The sequence below is a fragment of the Apaloderma vittatum genome, unplaced genomic scaffold, assembly GCF_000703405.1.
Source record: "Apaloderma vittatum isolate BGI_N311 unplaced genomic scaffold, ASM70340v1 scaffold8360, whole genome shotgun sequence".
Classification (NCBI taxonomy): domain Eukaryota; kingdom Metazoa; phylum Chordata; class Aves; order Trogoniformes; family Trogonidae; genus Apaloderma; species Apaloderma vittatum.
The window spans coordinates 32,412-38,832 of record NW_009693957.1 but is presented as its reverse complement, the minus strand read 5'-3'; the positions used below and the strand labels follow the sequence as shown (position 1 = coordinate 38,832).

General features: G+C 48.8%; 1 protein-coding gene across 1 annotated transcript in view; it reads left to right on the top strand.

The window, feature by feature from the left end:
- The first annotated feature begins 1,465 nt into the window (after nt 1-1,465).
- Nucleotides 1,466-6,421, top strand: part of EMP1 (epithelial membrane protein 1) — a 13,540-nt gene continuing 8,584 nt past the window's right edge. Inside the window, exon 1 of the mRNA XM_009865655.1 lies at nt 1,466-1,599. The gene's annotated coding sequence lies outside the window, so the exon portion shown is untranslated. The remainder of the gene's footprint in view (nt 1,600-6,421) is intronic.

Sequence of the window (6,421 nt, the reverse complement as noted above, 5' to 3'; positions counted from 1 at the left end):
CTGCTTTGGGATTGTGTGCTCCAGTATTTTGTGTAGAGCGGAGCATCCCTCACTCCAATAAACTCTGCTGGGGAAACAGGGAAGGGCAAATGGACAGCGCAAATGCCAGCTCCTCCTGCAGAGTAAGCAAATATCTTTTCCTTTCCCTGGATATCATATTCATGTATATCACCAAGAAGCATGCTCTAACCCGTAGATATTAAATGCAGGCTTATTCTATCCTCAGGAAATAAAAATCTGTCTGTAGTTTCAATTAGTGACAAAATTCCCATGGGGCTGTCTAGGCACGACATCGTTGTCCACCACGTGTCATCTTTGCTGCTGTTTTATCCATAGCTCTGTTTTTAACCAGGTTGCTATAGACTAAAATTAGACCAAACACATATCAGTAACAACAGAGAGAAGAAATCATCTGAAAAATATCAAGGTCTTTTATTCTGTGTAAACTTCAAACAACACCAGCTTTGTCTTTCAAATGAAGATAAGTCAGTGTCCTCATTAAAGTGGGAAAAGCCTTTGCCAGGTTTTTTATCAGTATCCACTTATCTCTTTCTAAGCCTCTGCAAAGGCAGTCTTGATTCCTTGCAGTAGCAGATCACCAACTTTATCACAATATGGTTCACATTTTAACCCAGATGCTTTCTGACAAACTTCTTCCCCCTTCACCCACATCTCAAGCACATCCCCACTCAATCTTGCCTGTAGCATGCATGAGACCAGTCAATACTCTGCAAATGTGAAGGGTCTATTTTTAAAGGTCTTTAAGATGACAAGAAATGCTGACCTCAGAAAACTGTGAATCACAAACTTCTTATTTCATCTTCCTTGCCTCTCTCTCTCTCTGTTTCTCTGTCTCTCTGTCTCTCTGTGGAAGCAAACCACCACCATCTGGTCATCTTACTCCAGAGTCACCACCAGGCAGGAGCTGCATTTTGAACATTTCTGCTCTTTGGTATATCCGCAAAAGTCTTGTACACACCAGCCTCACGGGTCCAATTCTTATGCCCCTGTGCTGCCAGCCTCGGGGGACTTCTCTCTGGGCAGCACTGTGGGTGCGCTGACTCACGCAGGCTCACCAAGCCCCTGCCAACCTCTTGTTTGTTTGTTTGAGTGATGGTATTGTTGAAGTTGCCGTTGCCACATTTGTAACTACTTTTTTTTTTTTTTTATGACAACCAGAAGTTCAGTTTTGTAAACACATACTGTTGTGAGCCTCTATTACTCAGCTGGATCAGCGTCAGTCGTTTTTCCAGGCTGCGGTCTCTGTACTGCACACTGAGTCAGATGCAGCCCTGCACAGATTTCTTTGAATCGTTGGTTTCCTCCCAGCAACTCTTGACTCTCTGCCAACTAAGCAGGGCGTAGCTCATTAATTTTTTTTTTTTCTCCCCCCCTTCTCCCTCTCTTTAAAGACAGACTGATTCATAGTAACTCCTTTAAAACAGAGTGGAAAGACACCACCCTCCCGCACCACCGGAGGAAACTTAAACCACCACCAGGTCACTCCCCTTCACTACAGCTCCGAGCTCCAGGCCATTAGTACTGCAGCCTAGCACGCTCCTGCTCTCTCAGGTGCCAGGACCAGCTCCAGCCCGCACGGTAAGAACTGCTCTCGGAAATCCTTAGCAGGTTTTCTCCCTCACCCTGCAGCTGCTCCCCGCACCCAGCAGCTCTATCCTGCTTTTCTCCTCTGCTTCAAGACTTCAACTTGGCACATGAGCTGGCTATGAGATGCACCTTAAGCTTTCAGCTTTTGCTTTGAAATCCAGATGTGTTATGGGGCAAGGAGACACTGCAAGGTGCCCTGGTCTCGACTGTAGAGTGCTGGCGGCAGCAATTTTATTTATTTTTGTCTCCAGGGCATGTGCAGCCAGGGCACAAGCATGGGGCTCCCAACCTGGGCCAGCCCCAGCGTAGGAGCTGCTGCGTGCTTTTGGAGTAGCATTGTTTACAAACGTAGGAAAATGCCTGCTTGAAATCAGGGCTGCTGGTTCAGCATTTCTGGCTCTCAGTTGCATTTTTCTGTGTGTCTCTCCCCTCCATCGGTAGTTTGCCAAGCTTTAATTTAAAACCACAACAATCATTCCAAGTGAAGTCTGAGAGTCCCAAAAGGTGCAGACTTTGGGGTACAATGGAGAGGACCTCTCTTTTGTTGGGGTCCCAAGTCCTGAGGCTGAAGCCAAGACCCATTTCTTAAGCAAAGCCATATGATGGGTAGGAATGCATACTTAGGCCTTTCTTGGCAGGATAGACCCTGGAGTGGGGAGCACTGAGGAGTGACGGAGCGGGTGGAGTTGCTACCAGCACCACAGGCTGCATGGTGGGGTGTGGTGGGGAAGGTGCTGATGGGAGGTGTAGGGTTGCAGAGACTGGCAATTTTCCCTATTCACCTGCTTTTTTCTGTGCAACCACCCCCTCCCTCCAGTTCTCCACTTCTCTCACTTCATCTGTCTGCTGTGGTTTGCATCCTGTGGTCAAATCTGAACTATTTTTGAGGTCTGAGAAAGGGAGTGCAGCAAAGCTAGTTTGTTGACACCAGGCTTTGGTTTCTGTTGCAGGAACCCAGCCTGCCCCTGCACGGTTTCGTGGGTTTGAAAGAGACTGAAACAGTATTTAGTCCAGTCTGGGTAGGAGTGACTGGGGCGCAGTCTGGTGCTGTGGACAGTTGCTATATGAATGGCCAAGAAGCTGAGATGACCTTAACCTTGTGGCAGAAGGATGGATTTTATAATTCTGAGGTGCCCTCTGGCCCTGTTGCTTGTGGCTCAGTCATGCCGGGGTGCCTCCTGGCTGAGAAATAGATGTGTTTGAGTGGTAGTGAAGGGGACTGTTCACAGGGCAGTCAGCATATCAGTCTGGGTAGAAAGTGGTTTTGGAAGTTGTCATTTGCCACTACTAACAATTAAATTAGATTTTTAAAAAAATAAAAATGCTATGGCCACAGAGCAATTTTCACTGAAAAGCTTTGAATTCCTCAAGGCACCTCTGAGAGCAGCTTTGCCCAAGAACTGCCCACTTGACATTTCTGGACAGAGCGGGATTCTTTTCTGAGCAAATACACAAGAGGGAGCTGAGCATGTAGAGTGTGAAAACTTGGAGCCCCTGAGCTATTGTTCCTGTGATAACAGGGGTTTAAGTCAGCCAAATGCCTCCACCCAGCCCAGTGTGGGCACTGGGCACTGTGTACACTGAGAGAGTGTGGGCTTAAATGCAGCTTACTTCTCTTTGCTTCCTTGGGGATCAGAATAGGAAAAGCATAAAAGCTAAGGTGTCACTACAGTGCCTGGAAGCACACCCTGAAATGCAGCTTATCCGTGCAAGACACTGCACACCCACCTAAGGAGTTCCTCCCAGTAGACTCCAGTGGAAGCTCCCCCTTAGCTATGACTAACTGTTCAAACACGTGGCACACAGTCTGAGCCATTCATCCAGGCTACCTAGTCCTGTGAGAGCTGGGCATCTCCACCAGGCACGTGCCATCCCAAGGTAGACATCGGAGAGAGATGGAGCTGAGCCACACCCAAGGACACATTACTGGAGGAGGGACTTGTGGTTTTGTGGAGAAACACCCAGTTTTGGAGTGGATGTCTCAGAGCTGCAGGGCTGCTACTGCTCCCCACTACGCTGCTAAGGACAGAGAGCCCTGAGCTTGGAAAACCTGCCCTGCTTGCCTAGCCAGTGGTCTTTGAATTTTGCAGTTTGCAAGCAGTGCGAGTGCACACATGAGTTAGTTTGGTGGCCTGAGGTGGAGCAGAGGTTGTATTTTGAAACAGTTCTGGGAGATCTGCTGATAACAGCCAGCATTTTTTTTTTGGTAAAAGACCCACCTTAAGGCTTTGTTTATAATGAGAAGAGGGGAAATTTGCTGCAAGCACGAATCCTTCTCTCTATTCATCACCCTCTCAGCCATAAGGCTGACAAATGGCACTCAGCCCGTGTCTGCTTGAGTTTCCTCAGAGCAAAAGTAGGAGAGGTGGCAGGGTACCCACAGTGCTTCACAGGCCCCCTCAACCCCATGTGACCTCCTCCGCCTTCCAGAACTCAGAACTAACTGGTAGCCGCAATTCTGTAATACTAGCTCTGAATAAACATGCTGAAGCATCAGCTCAAATGTGATTATACAGATCCTCTGTTAGAGCCAGTCCACATCCAGCCATGCCACAGTGTGACACAAGTTCCAGCAGCAGTTCCCCATATAAACTGCCCAGAGGGAAGTCAAGAGTGCCTCCTTTCTTAAGCTGCTTTCTGCTGTTACAGTGCTAGGAGGGCAGCAAAGCAGCATATCTGGGGGCTGCCATCTGGAGGATGGTTTTTTCAAACCCCATTGGGAGAGTTTTGGAAAGTACTTCCTTAGTTGGAACAACTGGGCAATGAAGCAGTGGCCAAATTTGCAGTTCTTCAAACCCTACTCCTCCTGAACTGTTTGCAGCAGGGCAGAGTGTACATGGAAGCTACTCTCTGAGCAACACCAAACGTAGCCCATGCTTTGTCATGGTATGGAGGAACAGGTTAGGACAACTCAGCTCCAGAACCCACATTGCCCAAAGGAGTGATTGGTTTGCCAAGCTCATAATTAAGCTCTATCCCTGCTCCCCTGTGAAAGCCAGTGAGTACCGCAGGCATGGGGAGACACCCACAGTGAGAGTCCAGAGACAGATCCTGTACTAGGCCATTGCCAGCCATGCAGAGAATTGCAAGGAACTTTGAGCACTGGAGTGCTTGATAGCAGGTGAGCAGTGACTCATGCCAAAAGTTTAGCTCTGGTGATGTGGGGCCACCTGGCAATATGTTTAGATGAAAGGAAATCTAAGGTGAGGACCTTTGCTGTCCTTTTGCCCTTGCAGGGCAGAGTCTGCTTAAGGAGGGGAGTTGTGAAAGCAGCTGCCACAACTGGGTCCAGTGTCCACATTCTTCTCATTCCGGAGAGACGTGTCCCCTATGGGCCCCAGAAAGCCTCTGGAAAGGACCGTGATAGCCATGGGAGCAAGAGGGGAGAGCTGCAAAATACTTGGAGCTGGGAGTGGGCTAGTCAGGGGCTTACTGAAGACCAGCTCTGGGAACATGGACTACTGCTGAAGGAAAGCTGAGCTTTGAGATTGGTACAGCTGCTGGCTGTGCCATCTCAGGCAGGTCAGCCAACCTGTCAGCTCAGTGGCCTCCAGCAGCTGAAGCCAGGCCAGGCTGCAGTGTGGTGTGCCCGGACAAGGGGAGTTCTTGATGCCTCCTGGAAAGACATTTTCACATGCAACATGTGCTAGAATGACCCTTACACCTTTCTGCCAGCCTGTACTAATCACAGGTGTAGGAAGCCCTCTTGAAGCCACGTGGAACATTTGGCCTTACAGCCACCTTTACCTCACCCTGCACAGAGCACTGACCAACTCCAGGCTGGCACAGCTACCTCTTGCTTCTGCTTTATGCTCATGGTCTTGCTCTCCCCAGGCCATCACTCATGCACTGTGGGTTGAAAGAAGGAGCTATCACACAATTTTGCTATTCAGTCCTGCACAGTCTTTTCCAAGTTGTCTTACAGGAACAAGGACACCCTGGCGGCAGACTGATCCAAAAGCTCAGAGTCTTTAGATGCTTAAGTCCCATTGACCTGACTCATAGGCTGTACTGGCATGTTCAGAGATTTTGCAGTCTTGAAAGGGATGCTATCTGATAAAGAGACACATCTTTTTCAGAATTGCCCTCCTTTAAAAAAAAAGAATCTTTATGAAACTATGCTAATGAGAGAGTTGCAGTTTTAGCTGAAAAATGCCACCAGAAGCACCACTGATGTGGGCTCTGTGGAACTTCGACCTCTGTGTAAAGGGTGTTGTTAAGGAGGAAAAGCAGGAAGGGCCACCAGAAATGATCTGTGTACTTTTGCTCACACCACACTAAAACCTGAACTTTTCTATCAGAGCTGTGAGATGATTTCTCCCACGTGGCCACTGTCAGTGTCAAAGTCGCACAGGTAGATGCGCTCACCCATAAGGAAGCCATGCATAAGCACACATGCAGACACACACTCACACACACGGTTCAGCTCAGCTCACAAGGAATCCACAGAAGCACACTCCCATTCATAGAGGAAGCCACACAGAGCTGCAGATGAATACCCCTACACACACTGCCTCATCGCCCGGACCGTCAGTCCTCCCACAAATGTTTCACACACATCTCAGCATCTTCTCTGAACCTCTGCAAGTCCCAGCAGCTCCTGTGTCTAATTAACCCATCCAGCCACCATCCAATGTGCTAAGGGGTGAGAGTGTTCCCCATCACACCTCCAAAAGTGCAGAGGAACGCTTCTGTTCTTCCATTAGCTCTGAGGTCCCCTTCCCCACCCCTCGCTTTTACTTGCTGCACATCAGTCCCAGCCCTTCCTTGGTGTGTCTCATGTGAGGAGTGACAGTGTTTTCCTCCAGCAGCG